At 35.9% G+C, this 20,934-nt stretch overlaps 1 protein-coding gene across 5 annotated transcripts in view; it reads right to left on the bottom strand.

Moving 5' to 3' along the window:
• Nucleotides 1-20,934, bottom strand: part of LOC5579480 (cAMP-dependent protein kinase type II regulatory subunit) — a 351,461-nt gene that overhangs the window by 239,600 nt on the left and 90,927 nt on the right. The gene's annotated exons all lie outside the window — the stretch shown is intronic.

Raw genomic sequence — 20,934 nt, 5'->3', positions numbered from 1 at the left:
AAAAAATGATGCAAAAATATTGAAAAACAAAAAAGTTATAACGATTTGAATTTGAATTTTGCGGGAAAAAATGAAGCTGCCGGTAGAGGGGTTAACTTAGAAGAGAATGACATCTCACCTAATTTAACACCCGTGCATAATTAATATGTCTTAATAGGACACTTTATGAACGTATTTAAATCCTCATTTCCAATAACTATGAAAAACACCACTCCTGAAATAACAGCCTATGAGCAAAAGAAGGAAAAATCTTTTAGAAAATTTAAGCAAGTGTAATGCAAATAATCGTTTTATCAGTATACTTAACTACAAAGAACTGCCAATGATTTAAAGAAGCTAAAATTCCCAATGATTAAACCAGTATAATTCGAAATAATAGCCTATGTTTGAAAGAAGGAAAGATTTCTGATGTAATCATTAAAGACACTTGAAGCTCTAGCACACCGTTGGTAACCCAGATGCGAATCAACCATCGGCTTAGAGTATTGTGCGGCTTAGAGCCTTGTCCTGAATTAACGGGTCAATTTTATCGTTCTCTTGGAGCACTTATATAGTGACAAACAACAAAAATCAACAAATTAATTAGTTATTGAGCCACATTCAGCGTTGAGGCAATTTGATTTTTTGTTCGTAATTCGGCAGATGGCATTCGGCCAAATGGCGTTTGGTCAAACGGCGTTCGGCCAAATGGTCGGACACCAGTTCATAGCTTTTTCAAACGAAAATAGTGGCGCGTACATGATTGGTTTGAGATTTCACAGAATTTTCGTGTTTTAAGTAAATATAGGAAAACCCAAACATACGAATCTAATCACACATTGATTTGAAATTTTGGTCAATCCAATACTAAGGAAATCAGCCATGTGTTTCAGAGTTTTTGGAAAATTTCACAACTTCAAGTAAAAATTGTGTATACAAGATTAAGGAAATGAAATAACTCATTGCCTTCCAAATGCGCCATAGAGATCATCAATCATTTAGTCAACAGGAAATTTGGTTACCAATCTTTAGAACATTTTGTCGGATGATATTTGGTCGAATGAAAATCTGGTCGCAAGTTTATTTTTAATAAAAACATATATCCTAAATGCAACTTTTTCACAATAGAATGCGTAGTTTGAACTATATAACATTTGATCAAAAGTATATTTTAGGCTAACTGGTACTATTTTTTCAATAGGGCGATATTCAAAACTGAAAAGGCAATAGATGGCTGTTTTTCAGTGGTATTGAAAACGAAATTATGAAGCAAAGAAAGCACCACGGAAGATGAACTAAACACAAAAGTTATGCATTCACATTACGCTTGATTTCAAATCACCACTTTTTCGATCCAGTTTCCAAATTGCGAATAATTTACGTTTTTAATTATTTTCCATACGATTTGACAGTTCTCGACTACCATTCTTCCATGCGCTAGTGTTGGAAGTTTGAGAAATTTGAGAATCCAGCGTAGCTAGATCAGTGAGTAGAATAGACGAATTCCATCCAGAATAAGTCGAAAATAATAAAAATCGTGCTCGATAGTCTTCGATTTGGATTACATTTTGCACATGTTTTTTGGTAGGGTAGATTAAGTGTTTTCCATAGAAAAATTGATCATTTTGACTCAGGTGTAACTTTTGAAAGTGGCCTATAATTTTTTGCCTACAACTCATTTAAAAAATTCTAACTCCGAAACTGTTGATTTTAGAGAAAAATGTTCTATGAAGAAGTTGTAGTGAACCGCTTGGTTATAGTCCAAGAAAAAAAGTACACTGAAAAATATTTTATTTATCTTCATAGAAAAATCAAAAATAAAACTTGAATTTTAAATTACACAAAAACCCCATTTTTAAATTTTCACCATAGAATCTTGATGGTAAAACGATGTTTGGGGCAAAGTTTCATGATGGAGAATTTTTTAGTAAAAAAGTTTTTCTAAAAACAACTTTTGATCGATTTTCAAAATTTTGATTTTTTTTTGTCAAAATAAATAGAGTAGCCATTTTTGAATTATATCGAGTTTAATGCAAAAAATATTGTTTAAATATTAAAATAGGCCATTTTCATTAGTTTTTCGTGATTCTGTCGTGATCGTGTTCAAAGCAGCTTAGAGTCAATTGCGCTCTCGAAAAAAAAAAGCTATTTCCCCTAAGAGGTTTCTAGTGTCTAAGGATTTTTTTACTACAAACAGGTAGTTCACTGTCGATTTGTCACACTGATTTGTATGTCAAAACCATTATTCGATTACTCGCGAGTAAACGTTCGCGAACTTTTTGTTCTCACGAGCAGACGGGCGCGAACTTACTCATACTAAGTGCTTCGCGATGCAAGCATTTCCACCACTGCTGAGCAGTCATAGAGAACATTTGGATTTGAATAAGTGTTTTATATTTACTTTTGATAGGGGTAGGAATATGAAATTGGGTGAATTTTTTGACAGAAATTCAATACATTTCCATTATCTCAAAAATAAGAGTAAACGGGAAAAAGTTATGATTTTTTAATTGAAGATGTCATTTATAATCTTAAAATATGTATTTCAAATTCGATATATCAGCTGATACTGTTTTACCAACATGATATGAAATCAGTGCTCTGTACGAATATGATTTTTAATCACTGTAGTCCGGTGGCGGAAAAAAATACTGTGTGGATTTGTCTATTTCGAGTGCTGGAGCGCGTGAGGCCTTTTTGTTTGTTTACTTGTTTGTCCATAGAGGCGAGCTTCTCGCGAGAATACATACCTACATAAAATAGATTTGGGAAGCATGATAAGCGAACACGAGTCGTGTGTGAACCAACATGAGGTGCCTATTGGGTTCAGAGTTGTGGTGCGGACCCGAGGGACGGTATAACTGTAGGTGTAAGTACCTACATTAGGGTAATGCAGGAAACGAAAAAAGTCTGAGAAGTCAAGGTGTGCACTATAGAAAAAAAAGATATGCATTTTTATAGCTGTTTTGTATTCCAAAACTCAACATATAATATTCCCATATGAACCAAAATCTCTTTATTTGAAACTTTCAAGTAGAAATGTTGTCGCGATGAGAGGGTTTTCAATAAATTGGTCAGATGAAGTTAAGTATCTAGGGCTCATGCTAGATAAAAATTTACCTTTAAAAAATCACATTGAGGGCATTCAAGCCAAATGTAACAAATATGTAAAATATCTGTATCCCGACAAGCTTTTGAACAAATTTTCAGGTTAGCCATGTTGTATGCTGAACCAATACGGACTAGCTGTTGTAATACTAGCAAACCAACTCTGCAGAGGATTCGAATTAAATTCAAAATAAAATTTTGAAAATGATCCTGGAGGTCTCTGGCTCGTATGTAGAATATTCAATCGTACATAGAATATCCAATGTTGAAACATTGGAGCAATTGACGAATAAAACTATTAATAACTTTAGACAAAAATCGTTGCAATTTTCTATTGCTACGATTAATGCGTTATACATCTAGATTAAGTTAGGTTGAATTGATTGAAAGCGATTTTTTCTCTTATAAACAGGTGAAATCAACTTAAGGTGAAGACGAATCGAAGCCAAACTTTAAATTTTCAAGAACACGGATCTGGAGAACCAAACATCCTCTTTAGCTGAAAACTTAATCGATTGGTCACTAGCTGGTGGTGACCAATCGATTAGGTTTCCAGCTCAAACGGATATTTGGTTCTCCAGATCCGTGTTCTTGAAAATTTGAACTTTGGCTTCGATTTATCTTAACCTTTACTGTTAAAATTCTGAACTGCTACGGCTAATGAAATGTAATATGTTGTTAACAAATTGTTAATAGAACACCTAGATATAAGAAATGAATGTGATGTTGGAATGATACTAATAAAGTTAATTCAAGAAATCAAGTCTTTAAGAAGAAACCAGCATTGCTTTTCATAAGATGTAAATTCAGAAAAGCACACAAACTTTTGGTTCCGAGAACTTTCGAAAAATAAGCCGCACCCTACTGTGTAAGTACATTCCACCAGTCAACGGAACTCGAGCTCGCAGTTACGACTCGGTAAAGTGGATCGAATGGGTATTACAAGTGGCCTCCGTCGCGTCGTCGTAAATCGCCTACCTAGCTCTGCCAAGCCAAGAAGAAAACACTCGCCTGTTGTATCTATCGCGCATTTATCTCATCGCATCGGGTTATTGAGAACGTTTAGCAAACGTTGTGCGACGAGATAAGCGGAATCCACAAATATGGTTCAACTAGTTGATGATTGCGACGGAAGATTAATGACGGATTTATGCGGAGCTTTATGAGAAACGGTCGGGATTGTTGAATGACTTGGCGGTGGCGAAGATAACGACGATGGGCGGGCGGGGTGAGAGCTAGACCTAGAGCTATCGAACCGGATTATTCACTGTTTACAATGATCGTATTTAAATTACTCAATAACGGCTGGCGAGGTGTGAAAACAAGGCATATGTAAATTTCTGTTTACGTTTGCTAATTGAAAGAATGATTGAGAGGATTAATCCAGATAGTTTTATGGATAATTGTAACTGAGAAGGGTCGTTTCAACGCCAAATCAAACGTAGGATATGATGAGTAGGTGCAACGATTGGAAATGCAATTGATTGATTGATATACGGGAATTTTGTTCTTACCACCTCAGCTTTCTAAACCGATTCTAAAGATGTTGAATATTTATTGTACCTGAAACAAAATAGAAATGAAAAAGGTTGTTAATTTTCTTGAATTTGAAATGCATTGAAATAGATTGATTGAAGATTTTTTTGCTCAGAAATTGAGAGCTATCCCATGAGAGGACCCAGAATTAACTAGCCATTCTCAATGTCCAGAATACAAAAGGCAAAATTTTTGAGAAGCCAATCACAGATCGGACCAGTTTGTTACAGTCATCGAAAAAAGAAATAATTTTGGAATAGATAGACAACCATTGTTACTATAAATCGAGTGTACCTATGATAGTCACGGTTTTCTAACTATCCGGTATGCTTTGCACCATTCAGGTGTTCATCGTAGTGCTGTTCTCACTTTTCCATCCCTTTCCGTCCATCTGCCAAAATGCTCCAATTATAACCCACATTTGAACTTGCGACAGAAAGTTCTTGTGCGATTGGAATGCGTTGATCAGCTGGGCAGAATTCACGCGTTTCTTGAGAACGGAGAAGCAGCTTTGTGGACACTCCACTTGGTCGATTTAAAGTCATATCAGATCAACTGATATTTTAATAGAATGGTAATCTGTTCGACGCTATTTAGATACCGTCGGACGGGGCTACTTTTGATTCCGGGGGCTACTTTGGACACTCACTTAATGTATTTATTTGCAGCATGAATATTAATCTGAGGAATTTTGTGTCTTCAGCACTTTTATTAACCAATGTATGCTCTACCACCAGGCATGTTTTTTTTTTGGAACAACATCAACAATAACAGGATAAACATTGTATGAATTTTTCCCATGTCGTGGAATGTTATTGGGAGCATCACAAAACTATCAAATCGTCATGTTTCATAAAAATCTTGTGATTTGTTTTGCTTAAAATTGTCGTTTTATTAAAATAATTAATCAAAGATCTTATTTTTACGACTTTTATTTTATTGTAATGTTTTGGGTTGTATATTTCACAATATAAAAAAATAAAATAAATGTTTGAAAAGTGAATACACCTAAAATACACATATTTCAATACGTACCATTGACAAGTTCACAACATAATCTCTAAAAACAATTTTCCGTCATATTTTACATGAATTTGCAGTACAAAACAATTGCATCCTTCAATTGCTAACATAAACTACTCTTAAGCCATCTTAAACTGCTAAGGTCCGTTTTGTTCGCAACGGCTTAATCCGTAAACCACACTTACCCATATAGTTAAACTAGGTTTAAGGCCTAAGCGGTGGTGAATAAATTGGCTCTAAGAAGCTAAAAGCATATTACAAAAGCACACTTTAAGTTCTTGCAAAACTTTGCTTCATAAATTCGTTTTTAATAGAAATTACTTACTGGTAATCAATTAGTTACTGGTATCAATGTGATCCATCTATATATCGTTCATATAACAGTAAGTATATAAAAAACAGTTTTTGTACATAACTCATTAATCGTCGCAGCACCTAGTAGTTACATCGTTCATTATTGTCAATTTAAAAATCAAACATTCGTTACTGATAATTCCGTTCAAAAGGAAGTTGAAAGTTTATGTTTCATGCTGCAAACTGAAAATAGTGAATGACATGTTTAGTTGAAATTTGTTATATATGTGTAATTGTTTCGAGCTTTGCCATTTTCTAAATTATGTTTACCAATGAAAAACGTTCAATATTATCACAGTGGACGAAAATCTATAGAATTAATTTGAAAGTTATAAGGAAAAATCAATTCATTATCAAGTTGTGAAAATGTCCAAAGTAGCCCCTTTTTTGTCTTGAAGGACACACTTTTTTCGCTATTCAAGCATTTTTGCTATTTCTTGATGGATTTGCCTCATATTTTGCACATTTGTTACGTACATATACAACTTAAATATATGCAAGAATAATCAATATCTATGAAAAATGCAGAAATAATGTCAAAAGAAGCCCCGTTTGACGGTATTGCTTGATTTCCTTTCGTCCTTTGCGGATTTCTCCAGCTATAAGGCTATCCATAAGGACTTTCCGCGATAGGACTGACAGCTAAAAGTGTGCATGCAACCGAAGCGAAGGGGTAAACAAAACATGCGAGTGTTATCAGAGCTTTACTTTTTCTTTTGTAATCGAACGGTCACTCCAATCGCGAAACGTCAAAAACTCATGGTAAACAAAAAACCAGCTGATCGCAGCTGTCTTATGGATTGCCTTATTTTAAGCAGGTTTCATCAGATTTATTTCCTGATGGAAGTAGAGGGTCTTATTTCCCGGACTCGGAAAAATCCCGTGATTTGGGATTTTATTTTAAAAAATCCCGGGATTTACCGGGATAAAAATTAAATGCTTCCAAAACGATTATAGAACGGCCGGAGCCGGTATTGAAGCAATATTTAGTTTTATTGTGCAGTTTCATAATAATCGAACCTGTTTTTGAAGGTTAACTCGAATTAAAATAGACAAAAACCATGCTCTCTTAGATTTAATTCATCAATATTTTACCGCATTTATTAAAGTTAATTTGAAACGAAATTCAAACGTGATGCATAAGGTATAGGTATAGGTGATACCAGCACTTTAAAAAATTAAACAAAATTATTTACATGTTTGTGTCATATGGAATCTTCATGCTTTTGAACATGACGGGGTTGGTGGTCTGATGGCTACCGCTTCTGCTTCATATGCAGAAGGTCATGGGTTCAATCCCAGGCCCGTCCCTTTCCTCGTACTTTGTAGTTGTATATCTCTCACTTGCTTCTATCTTCCATTCTAAATACATCACACTTAAACTATTCGTTCATAGCAAACGCTAGAACCAGAGACGGACAAGAAACCGTTTCCCTAACGCTTCCTACTTCCACGCGCATGCCTTTCTTACGCCTGATACATAGGCAGTCTGCTAACCACAAAAGCAAACCTCTCTGCCATGCCTTTCCCCCAATCCATACACTCCCGCATGAACTGACGTGGATGCAGTGGAATATACGGTCTACGTGGGAGTCAGTTCAATGCATCATCAATTCCTCCCCCTTCCCCTCATTGGTCTGCATTCTGACGTGGCAGGTGCCATTGTTGCCTAAAAATAGAAGATCACCAGCACTTATACACTGAGGATGCCTGTTAGTCCCAAGCAGTCATTCGGTTGGTTCCTTGTGTAAGTGCAGCTGATCTGGCGATACTGGAGTGCATCCACGGGCGGCCAATCAAGCTCAAGCTCAAGCTCAAGGAATCTTCATGCTTTTGAATTATTAGCATGACAGCCACCGGCGTGTTAGTCCTGGAAAAGTGTAAGGTACAATGGGCAAACTAAAACGGTTACGGTAAGATAAAATAGCATCGATCAAATTTTAAAATGATGATATATGATTTAACCACCAAAGCATTTTTTGACAAACGGAACAAACTACTACAGTTTATTGAAAATTACGTTACTAACATACCAGCAAAAAGTATAAGCATAAGTGGCCTGAAACCTCATCGAGTAAGCTTGATACAATAACTAAAATGCATTCTTGCATCAACAGTCGCCAGAAAAACATGCAGCTTGTTTTGTGCCATTATAAGAAATTACAGTATTTTCTAGTTCAACATGCAATTTCGGGAAATCCCAGGATTCGGGATTCCTTAGATCTCGGGATTTCCCGTGATTTTTATCCGGGGATTCCCGGGACAAGACCCTCTAACCTAAAGATACTGTTCAAAACCAACTGAAGTTAAAGAATGAAATTTCCACATACACCTACACCAAAGACAAAATACTGAATTACAATTATAAATATTCATCAAAACACGCACACCGAAACCACTGTGTAAAATCACAACGCACTAGCTGTCAAAACAGTACAGCATAGACAATGTAAATAGTAGCATAAGTAAAATGAATTAGTTGAAATCGTCACCCCGCCGCGTATACATGCACTAATCGCTGCGTTCGGTTTTGTGGTGTCCGAACAGTCCCCGCGGGTGTTAATCATTAGGTATCGTCGATTAGAGCAGTGTAGTGGACAAACTCATGAAATTGACCCTTGCCGGGAATCAATTCCCTACGACCCCAAGTGAGAAGAGTTGTAAAGTGCTTTGTACATATACCCTTGAGGAATTCTAGGAGAATTGTAGCATTTCTTCAAGAGACACTGAAGATGTATCTTGAAGAATCATTGAGAGAAATTCTTAGAGGAACCCCTAGAAGAATTCCATGAGAAGCTTCATTAAGGAATTACGGGGAGGATTCCTGGAGGAATTTCTGGAGCAATTGCCAGAGAAATTCCTGAAGGAACTCCTGGAGGAATTCCTGATGGAATATGCGGAGGAATTCCTGAGGGAATTCAAATAGGAATTCCTGAAGGAATTCTCGGAGTCAGACAGCAAAATAATAGTGACTTTAGTGACCTAAAAGTGACTTCAAAATTACAAGTATTGATCATAAAAACGACTAGATATGAAAAAAAAAATCAAATACATCCAACTCTCCTTAACCCGATATTGAAGGGTTAGGGGGGTATCAAGATACAGAACACATATTTTCAATGTTTGCACCTTTAATTATTTTAACAAAATACATTCGAAATGGCAAATTTACAGAAGAATGCATGATACTTTTTTATGAAACGTTAAAAAATTCATTGTTCTGAAATGGGTGGTCAACCTTCGTTTTACACTACTCTTTTTATATTAAATTTAGGGGAGAGATTATTAGAGTATGTTTGAAACTACAAATTGAACTTTAACACTTCATTTTTTGCAAAAAATAAAATACTAAAAATCACTAGTAAGGCGAGCAAATACCTTTAATCTCTAATATGTGTTGCTTATCTTGACAGATAGATCTATTTCGTCTGCGACTTACAGACTTCTTCAGTGTCGAGTGCTCGACTTCGTTTTTTTTTCTTCGTTTTACGATCAGAACAATCCAAACCTTCAAATTTCTGAGATTTGATCATTTTCATGAAAATATCGAGTGAGAGAGGTGAATTTTCATAGGAAATTGAAACAGATCACATCGGGTTAGTGAACAACATGTAAGGGAGGTATCAACTTACAGAGAAATCAAAGTATACTAGATTGTAGGGACCGCGCATTCCATCGAATTAGGGAAAATATCGAGATACAGAATATCGAGTAAGATTAATTATTAAAAACTAGCATATCACTTAGAGACGGCTCGTAACCTCACGTTTTATCTGATCTACAACCCTGAAAATGGCTAATTTTGCATACTTAGATTATAAAACAAACAGTAAACGATAGAAATCGCATATTTGTTGATGAAATGCATAAACTGGCAGATTTTACGTTAGGGATAGCAACTGATATCACAATTGATTAATTATTATCGTCCAACAGTCCTGAGCAGGATTCTGACAAACCCTTTGAATTTTCTTTGGTTATTATTCCTAACCGTCTCTGACTTATCTTCCGGAGGAGTTTTGATGTTCCTTCAGAAGGCAGGTTCAGGTTCAGATTCAACCGTAGCTTACTACAGAAAGTTTACTAGTAATTTATTCAGCAGCTCTGTCAGGTTGTGGTTTTCGCCAAAGTTCAAATATTAAAATATTTCTGCCAAAAAAAAATGATCCTAAAGTCGCTTTCTGAGTTTTGCTGTTTAGTCTAGTGAAAATTTCTACAGAATGAGTTAAGCATATTAGCACTTTGATTTCCAAATCATAGTTGTGTTTATAATAACAAATATCTATTTCTTGATGTTTGTGTTTTAGAAACTGTCCCAGCCTTAAATTTTATTATCACCAGATCAAAAAAATATATTGGCTTTAATGACCATTTTTTGTGAAAAAAAGTTACTTTAGTGACTTTTTGTTGCAAATAATGACTAAAAGAGACTCGCTATCAGCTCTAGAATTCCTGTTGAAATCCTGGAATAAAATCCTTAAGGAATCCCTGAAAAACTATTTTTCACTCAGATTCCCTCACTTGAGATAAATTCGGACTGTCCGACGGATGTAGAATCAGATGCTAGTTGATTAAGTCATTTATAAATCCAGAGTAATTCAATGAAGGCCTCAGATGTTAACCCGTATCCGCCCAGTAAACGGAAAAAAGTTCAAATTGCTGCCATTTTGGCAATTCTTAATTATCTTCCTTCATTTTAGTACGAATGGAATCGTCTGGATGTCTAGTTTTTGAATTATCATTAGAATTTGCGGAAATATCCACTGGCTCCAAGTTATTTCGGCGGGTCCCTGGATCAAGTCGGGATGGAATGACTCCAAATTCCTTATCAATCAAGTTGAATCCAACTAATTGATATAAATTTTACTCCATTTTAATTTATTTTTATATATCGACTACGAACTTCTTTTGGACTTTAATTAGACAACCGACTTGACCCAGTGACCCACCGGAATAAATCCGAGCCGGTGGGCACTTCCGAAAATTCTAATAGTTATTGAAAAACTAGATATCCAGATGATTCCATTCGAACTGAAATGATAGCAATCCGTCAAGTATGGCCGAAATGGCAGCGATTTGAACTTTTTTTTAATTTGACAATTGCAAAGCTGAACTAGCATCGTTATGAAATAGTGCCTATACGAAACACTTTTGAGTACTGTGTTTGTTGATGGAAAAGTATTGTTGTTAATTCTTTTGATAAAAAAATGAAAATTGCAAAAAAAAGTTATTATCAACACAATCAATATTTCATTTGAACATAATGAAGAGAATGCAAGCGTTTAAATAAACTTAACTTAATCATATTATATTATCACTTATTGTGGCAATAGAAAATTGCAACGATTTTTGTCTAAAATTATTGATTCAAATACATTTCTATTGCACGATCTTCCAAAATTATAACATCTGGAAAATGTTACTTTGTTATTCCATCGAACTTCTGCCATCATCTAGATTATCGAAAGTAATCATATAATTTTGAAGGTTTTCCTTAGAAATTTCATATCCACATAAACACTTTCTGATATCGAGAGTTTGCATCGAAATATCATTTCCTAAGTACTGCAACTGCAAACTTCAAGTTTCCCACCGATTATCATCTGCAGTCAACTTCGGCGAAAAGATCACGAGTGCAAATTATACCGGCCGCTTTAATGTTTACCCAAACCTGATCATCTCCGTCAAAACATTGCGACTCCCCGCACCGTGAGCTTGTTTTACTTCTACACTTCTGACGGCGATGGTGCATTCTAAAATAATACCTTCACGGCACGTAAAGGGCAAGCAGCCGAGCCGAGCCAGCAGTCGGTGTGTGACGTGCATCATAATTAAATCAATTAGCCTCCTCTGCTGCCCCATCGCACTTACACGGATCGCAAGACACGATTGCAAGACGATTCCCAGCCGGGTACCTCCTCCTCCTCCTCAGAGTCCCACATCGCAAATGGACGATCTCATTTGCTAAACATACCCACTGCTGCACAGTGGTCGCACTTCATACGAAAGATAATTTAATATGCAAACTAGTTTTGCTGAAATCTCAAAAACTCTTATTGAGTAGTTTAGAAGCACTCAGTTATTTATATATTCTGAATCTGTGTTACAAATTGAGAGTAGTGTATGGTCTTTTGAATTCTTTGCATGTTTCTGTGAGACGAACGACGGAATCAAAATCTATCGTGTCCGGTTCGCGTTGTGCGAGTGCGAAAAGATTCGTGTTCAGTCGAGGATTACCAACTGGTGAGCTCGTTTTATCCTTATGATAACTCATGTTTATCGTTGCAACACTACGTTTATGTAAGTTTTAAACAAACTGTGAATATTCACTGCAATTGTCGACATGAACCCTTATTTCCGTTTTCTTTTAATTTTAAAATACTCATACCTTTCTATTTTCGAAATTTCAATCCTATTTCTTAACTTATTGTCCAGCTTTGGGCCACTGTGCTCCAGGCGCATGGTGATGAGTGATGATCAGTCCGGTGTGCCGGTGAGAAAATAAACACCTGTAAAATATATTGGTAACGCTCTCGATGGTGCACTACTTGGTAGGTTCTGCACTAGTTATAAGTCATTGGGCGTGATGAACGCAAAGGGTACTGAGACTACATCACTCATGACGTTTGTACCGGTTGAAGATAGCGTTCTTCGAAACGCAAAACTACAGCTGATTAACTTGCTGGGAAAATGTACGCACCGGAGCATGTAAGTGGTTATCAACTCTCTGATGCGGAATGGTAGTTACATTGTGTTTACAATGCGATTGTATGTGTAGCGCTGACAGAAGCGTGTGAAGAAAAAGAAATATGTTCTCTGTTAAGGTGTAAGACAGGCTTGGCATGTAAACATATGCATCTGAGATCGCTTAGCAAGATTATCTGATCGTAAATTCAACATCCATTCTGACCGACTACTACTGGACAATGATAAATCTGCGCCCAAAACTCTCTATCGTTAACAATGTACGGTGCCGACGCCTGCTTACGTATGACCTAGACAGGTCAAGTGAAGCAAACATATGTCGCCCTGACATAGCCCAGCATCTGGAACAAACTTTGCCCGATACAGTGACCGTTCAAAATTGAACCGTGTCAAAATCGAACAGTCTTTTTGAAGTGGATTTTTCATTGAAAATCCATAGTGAATGGAATTAGTCATTCATGCAACATTATATTAAAAATATGGAAAATAAATGTTGCCAAAATCGAGCCCAAGCTTTTGCCCTGAAGTGTACAATATAAGGACGTAACTTACAGCGATGTCTCACTAAATTCAGAGTCATGTTCAATAAACTTTATTTTCGTGTTCCACTGAACCAGACCATCCAGCCGGCACTAATAATAATAATATCACAGAACATATTGTGTCCGCAAACCGTGAATTCCGGTGGTTGTGGTAGGAATTTCCCATATTGAAACCGGACGAACTTTGTTGCCCTGCCTTGCGGGTGGGTTAAAACAAAAACTCGAGGCCGAGCATAATATGTATGGCTGCTTCTTTGCTTCTCTATAACCATACCGCAAACCGCACTGTGTAAGAATGCCGACGCGGCCCGGGAATCGGAGTAACAGCCACGAATTCTCATGTGTACTACTGTTCCAACCACGCTCCCAACCTGGAACGGAAAACTTCTTCATTACGTTCCGATTTTCTACCGGCGGGGGGATTAAAGTTGGCTGCTTCATTAATTGCGGATTACAAACTTTACTGTCCGAGTAAGGCCGGATAGGACTAAAATGAGCTCCGGAGCGTGCGCGTATCGAAAACTTCCTTCGATACGTTTCTCAGAACGTTAAAAGATTCAGAATTATCAACTCGACTCCGATGACGCACACCAATGAAGCCGGTAAGTAGCTGATTCATTTTTCAAAGTTTTCAGCTAACTTTTCGATTACTTTCCGGTAGGCAGCAAGTGTGATAACGAAGAGAACGAAGCGCGATACTCGTCATCGTCATCCTCTCCCGCGGGAGGTTATTAATGATTGAATCCTTTGTAGGGCTGTAGATTGCACGTTCTACCGGAACGAAACGGCTTAGCAACGGGGTCCAGGGGCCGAACAACGAAGCCAGTTCAATGAATTCAACCCTTGCATGCCGCACGGAAGATTTGTTTCATTGCATTGGAAATCAGGGTAGCCCAAGTCGCGGCGTGCGCTAGGTCTCGATTACTTTTACACAGCGACATAAGTAACTTTCATAAGGGTTTAGGAAATTAAATTAAATCTCAATTTGAAAAAAAATGTCTAAAATTGTTTCAGGATAAATCTTTATTTTAACATTTTTTCGTAACGGAGAGTGTAATGTATCAAATTTTGTCTGCGAAGAATGTTGAATCGGTAATCTACTTTCAGAGATAGGTCCGATTGAAAACTTTTTCAAGAGTTGATGACGTAAAAGATTCCTCCGCCTTTTTTTCGAGCTATTCTAGGAAAATTCCCTTCACAGTAACAGCAGCAATCAGCGTGGCGGCGGTGGATAGCTGATGCCCTATATATGCGTTAACGTTCCGCTGTCCAGTGAAAGCGGAACTATTCAAGCACAGCTTAGTTTACGTGCCGAGTACTGAGAATACACAGCCGAATGAAAAGTGAGAATGCAAGCTGTGATGCAATGCAGAAAAATAGTTCAGACATAGCAATCCTTCCATGTGCTAATTGGTACCCCGAGCGTCTCCTTTTTTTAAATTCTGACATTACATCCCATTGAAGCAGAGCCTATTTCTTATGTTAGTTGTACTATGAGCACTTTCACAGTTAATAATCGAATGCTTTCTTCAATAATTGTCCCATTCTCCATATTCATATTGTATATTGTGAGAAGAATAAAGATGCTCAATGTCATGGGAAGTCGAGAAAATTTCCAACTCAAAAAAATCCTCGACCGATGGTAAAGTCTTTCTGAATAGCAATGCGTTTACTGCTGTTGCCATTTGGGCCCCATGCGCTGCCTATATTCGCATAGTCGACGTAAGCGCCTATATGTCAAAATTCATTTCTTGCATAATTTATGATCTCGCCCTAAAAGCAATTGTGAAGCCAAAACGAGTGTGTAGCTCGTTATTCTTCAGAAAATGAATGGACCAACATAAAAACTATCATCACTGGGAGATAGAGGAAGATCTTCTCTTCATCGTAGCATAGGGGAATAACGTGTAAATCCATTCGTTTGTTCAGTAACACCAAGCTACACACTTGGTTACCAATGAAATTTAGGGCGAGATCATAAATTAAGCTAGATTTTTTCATTGATATGCATTCTTCACCAAATAATTCCAGAGGCATCTGGTCAGCCTGTTCAACCTGTTCATTGAACAGGTAGACTATTTGAATCAAAATTTGCAACTAATTTAAAAAAAGCAAATCTAATTCATAAAATATTAAAATAGCATGAGTGTGGGCTCATACGCACTACATAGAAAGTAGCATAGCAATTGCCCTAAGGCGCCAAGAACGATCGCGTAGTTCTCGCACCATGTAAAAAGCTCGCTTGATATCCACAGCACGAGCGTGGTACTCAGGCTCGTGTGAAGAACGATTCAAAATACATATAGGGGATTTTTTTTATTTCCGTACGAGTTTGGGCCGAAAGGTCTCAGATTTTCATGAAACTTTTTCCACAGGCAGGGCTCATCAATATATGAATAAAAAAATTGAAAAAAATCAGGGTCGCCTATTTTCCCGGTAATTTAAGTTGGAATTTTTTTGTTTTCCCCTGACACTAATTACTTTGAAAAATCATAACTCAAGAACGAAGCATCATAGAAACAAAGTTTTTTTTTCTGAAAATAAAAGCAAATTTTCTTAGGAATAAAAAAAAATTGTGGAAAAAGATTTTCACAAAATTTTCCACCGTTGAGAAAATTTGTAAAGAAAAGCCGGGAAAACTACGTTCCAACTCGTGTAAGATTTTCAAAGAAATATTTTTGAGAAAGAATTTTATAAATTTCAATCACTGAAATTTTTAAGATGTACTACTTTTTAATTCCTGCGTTTGGTCATAGTTTTGTGAAAAATGCCCAGATTTCTCGTACAAGTCTTTTCGTTCGAAAATCATAACTGAAGATAAAAGCGTCACCGAAAATTTTTTTTTGTCAAATCGGAATCAGATAGTATTAAGATGAATATGTAAATTATATACTGAATAATTGAATAAATAAAATTAAAAAAATAATAATAATAATCTTATTTGTTCCATAGAAAAGAAAGAATCCCTTTTCAGTGTAATGAAAAATTGAGGCAGAAACAGTTTTTTTCAGTTTTTCTTAGCGGTGTAATTTTTCATGAAAAATATCATCCATTCCGACTTATACTTCAAATCAAACAAATCCCATATTTTTTTTTTTCAGATGTTTTAGAAAATTTGCAATTGCTTAGATAAAAAATCTTTGTTTTGCTTCGATTGAAATATGGGTTTTCAAAGAAAAGGCTTATATGGCCATTTTCCACAAAATTGGCCATAACTCAAAATCGAAAAAAAGTACATTTCAAAAATTTCAGCGATTAAAGCTTATGAAATTACCTCCTCAAAAATATATTTTTGAAAGTTTTCCACTAATTGGAACATAGTTTTTCCGGCTTTTCTTTACGAATTTTCTCGACGGTGGAAAATTTTGTGGAAAACTGTTTCCAGTTATTATTTTTTTTTATTCCTGAGAAAATTTGCTTTCATTTTCATAAAAAACTTTGTTTCTACGATTGAGTTATGAATTTTCAAAAAAAAGGATCAAAATGGCACATTTGCACATTTTTTACAAAATTGGCCATAACTCGAAAACGAAAAAAAAAGTACATTTCAAAAATTTCAGCGATTAAAGCTTATGAAATTATCTTCTCAAAAATATGTTTTTGAAAATTTTCCACGAGTTGGAGCATAGTTTTTACAAATTTTCTCAACGGTGGAAAAATTTTGTGGAATTTTTTTTCCAGTTAATATTTTTTTTTTTATTCCTGAGAAAATTTGCTTTCATTTTTATAAAAAACTTTGTTTCTACGATGCTTCGTTCTTGAGTTATGATTTTTCAAAGAAAGTAGTGTCAGAGGAAAACAAAAAAAATCCAACTGAGTTTTCCGGAAAAATAAGCGACCCTGAATTTTTCTCAATTTTTTTTATTCATATAGTGATGAGCCTTGCCTGTGGAAAAAGTTTCATGAAAATCTGAGACCCTTCGGCCCACTTTGCACGGAAATAAAAAAAAAATCCACATAGCAATTTCCCTAAGGCGCCAAGAACGATCGCGTAGTTCTCGCACCATGTAAAAAGCTCGCTTAATATTTACAGCAAGAGCGTGGTACTGGTTCGTGTGAGGAACGATTCAAAATACCTATAGTGAAGGCTTGAGAAACTATCTGTAAAAATTGTTACAAGAAACTTCTTTAATCGTTAGGAAAACTAATCGAGCGATTGCTCTATGGTATTTCTGAATGTATCAATGAATGTTTTTTTTTAAATATCAACGATCAGCCCTGATATGTTCCGTGAGTATTGCTGGAAGTAATACTACATTCCTGCATACAGTATGGCCCATAAAAAATGCGCAAATTATTTGAACGTAAATATAGGATCCACAGGCATTATTTTCATTATTTTTGATAGTGAAAATAATTTGTGATTATTGTAGTATATTCTGACACAACTTCGCTATCCAGGACAATTTTTGTCATATTTTTCTTACTGTCCTAAATAATGTAATAAAGCAAATAAGTTCAAAGGGGTTTTCCACCCAAGGCTAGAAACAGCGTTTGATTGTCGTATACTCTGGTGATAAACTTTCCACTTTAAAAATCACACTTTATTGTTGAAAATTTTAGTTTGTTTGGTATCAGAGGATGGAGGAGTTCTTAGAGAACGTGTTCTCCATGATCACAATAAAATATTTTGCCAGGGTCATAGTTTTGAGGGCATTTGCGTCCTATAGGTTTCATATGCCTTCATTTTTTGTTAAAGTTGAATAAAAAATAAATACGGAGGCCTATAACAGATTTTTGAGGATAAAATTTGTTCCTTAGGTTAGAGACAACTTATATCAATACTAGCTCATGAGTTTGGGGCAAAACGGAGCCGCTTATCACACTTATATGAAGGTTCAATCAAAGCTCTCCAAAATGAGCCGTTTTTTTCGAAAATATGTTTAAGTCTCCAATTACCCAGGTATGAACCGATTCTATCATTTGATGTGGGCGTATGCTGGAGATAAGGCCAGTGAAGAATCTCACGCCATCGTTGATGCTTTAGAAGCCTTCATCACACAGATATTGAACTCGACGTCCACATGATAAAATTTGAAGATATGCTTCCAATTCCTCTCTGGTAAGGTGAAAGTAACAGATAAAAATCATGTCCAAGGCGAAAAATTGAGTCTAAATAGATTAAACAATACAAGTAATGAATAATATTTATGTTCCATTTACATTTTCAATGTAAAAACTACCATACAACATGATATGATGATTTTCGCATTTTTTTATGGGCCGTACTGTAATTTCTTTCAAGATCATGTCCAATGTTTTTCGAGAATTTACTTTAGAAAACCCTGCGAAATACTATTCCGAGATTGGATTAGTTGTATTTTCGATTATCTCAGCAAATTATCTATGAAATCTTTTTAAACTTCTTCGAAATAACTGGAGTTGTTTGATAATTGAGCAATTCTCGAAAGTGAAAACTCATTCTACTACTTAAAACCAAGATGGCGTCAAAATCCAAGATGGCCGCCAGATTATTTTACTCAAAATAATACTCTTATTCTTCACTTGATTCGAATAAAACACCAACGATTGAAAACTTGTTTCTTTGTTGTTCAAAAAATAATGTTTGCATTGATTGTATTCGCCATATACTTCAAAATCGTAGAACATGATTTAGAAAATCGTTCATTTCATAGGATAATAACCATTGCTCACCAAGTTTCTGTAGCCTATCTTACGCAATTTTTCCTCAGCTTTCTGATGGTGATCTCAGAGTTCAAAACGAGCGGTGCGCTAATGGTGAAAAAACGATTTTTCTAACAAAATTCAAGATGGCGGCCAAATTCAAAATGGCCGCCAAATTTTTTTAACTTTCAATGAAAGCTATATATTTCCTCTATTCGATGCCACTAAGTTTACTATGTGTTCCAAGCGAAATATGAGATATATCACGTGAAGAAATACCCTATATTTATCAAAAAATGAGCTTTTTTGCAAACTGTTTAGCTAGCTGGTGTACGAGGGGTCCACCAATTTGAGAAAACAGAAAGGACCACTCTTAAGTTTTATCAAAAACTAGCGATCAGTGACATAAAATTGGAATTCTAAAGATGGGTGCCGATGGCGGCCTGGTTTCAGCGAGAATTGCTCAATTCATCCTTGATTGCTTTAAAACTTACACAGGTTTTATCAAAGGCTGCTTTAGGATTTTTTCAGAAATACCTCACGGATTCTTTTTTCAGAAATAAATTTTCAGCATTTCCTGGAGTAATTTCTGGAAGCAATTCTGAAAAAAAACATCCAAGGAGGAATTTCTGTAGGATTTTTAGAAGAAAGCTTTGGAGGAATTGCTGAAGGCATCTTCAGATAAGATTCTAGTTAAAATTTTATATAAATCCTGATTTACAATTTCATAGGAAATCCCTACTAGAACTTCCTGGAGGCATTTCTGGAGAAATTATATATTGAATTTTAGAAGTCCCAGAGAAAATCCAGAATCAATCACTGGCTAAAATCTTGGAGAAAGAATGACTTTCTTGTAAAATATCTCAAAGAATTTTTGGAGGTGTTTTTATGATTTTCGAAATAATCTTTGGACAAATTCCATTTCTATGGTACTTTTCGGGAAAATAAAAGCTGATTTTAAGAGTTATCCTAAGCAAAATGCTTGGAGAAATTCCTTGGGAAATAATAGCTGAATGTATACCTTTAGAAAATTCCGAAGTTATATCTAAACATACTTGCAATAATTTCTGATGAAAAAATAACCCATACAGTAATACGAGCAGTAATTTCACGAGGAATTCTCAAAAAAGTCTTAGATCTTAGAGAATTATCTGATCTGATTGTATAAAGAATTTTATTTCCTGATTCCAATTGGGTTTCATTTTGTTTCTTAGCTTCTTGTTTTTAGTCTCTTTTTGATTCCTTTTAGGCCTCTTTTTACAGGCAACAGGTCGTTAAGGTACTCAGTCGCTACCAGCCCTGTAAAGACAAAAAGCTTGCTTAGTCTTGTGGCACTCTTTGCGTTTGAGCCCCTTAAATATAGTACCTTTCAATATACAGTCTAGGAATCCATAGGGTTAAATAGTATTTGCTAACGTTTGTCCTACCCATGGTTTCGAACGTGGACGTGCCTCTGCATATAATCATTCATCAAACTCACTGATTAGACGGTTAAAATGCGTATGCGGATTACAACAGTAAGAAATTATTCAAAAAGTCTCCCCCAGTTAACTTTTGAATTTCAAACAAGTATAAGCTCAGATTGTTCCAACTAAATCGTCGAAATATTCAAGAATGCAGCTGGGATGTTGAATTGGAATTGTTCTAAGGTTTCTAAGGTTCTTCTTCTTCTTTCTGGCGTTACGTCCCCACTGGGACAGAGCCTGCTTCACAGCTTAGTGTTCTTATGAGCACTTCCACAGTTATTAACTGAGAGCTTACTATGCCATGACCATTTTTGCATGCGTATATCGTGTGGCAGGTACGAAGATACTCTATGCCCTGGGAAGTCGAGAAAATTTCCAACCCGAAAAGATCCTCGACCGGTGGGATTCGAACCCACGACCCTCAGCTTGGTCTTGCTGAATAGCTGCGCGTTTACCGCTACTGGGCCAGGTTATGTCCAGAATTTATAATCTGAGACTCATCCAAAAATATTTCTAATTTTTAACAGAAATTTTTCGAGGAGGTCCTCGAGTAATTCTTCCCAGAAATTCATCGGTGACTCTTCCTGAAATTTTTC

The sequence above is a fragment of the Aedes aegypti genome, chromosome 2, assembly GCF_002204515.2.
Source record: "Aedes aegypti strain LVP_AGWG chromosome 2, AaegL5.0 Primary Assembly, whole genome shotgun sequence".
Taxonomy (NCBI): domain Eukaryota; kingdom Metazoa; phylum Arthropoda; class Insecta; order Diptera; family Culicidae; genus Aedes; species Aedes aegypti.
The sequence above is the reverse complement of the archived record's forward strand: the minus strand, read 5'-3'. Positions and strand labels throughout refer to the sequence as shown.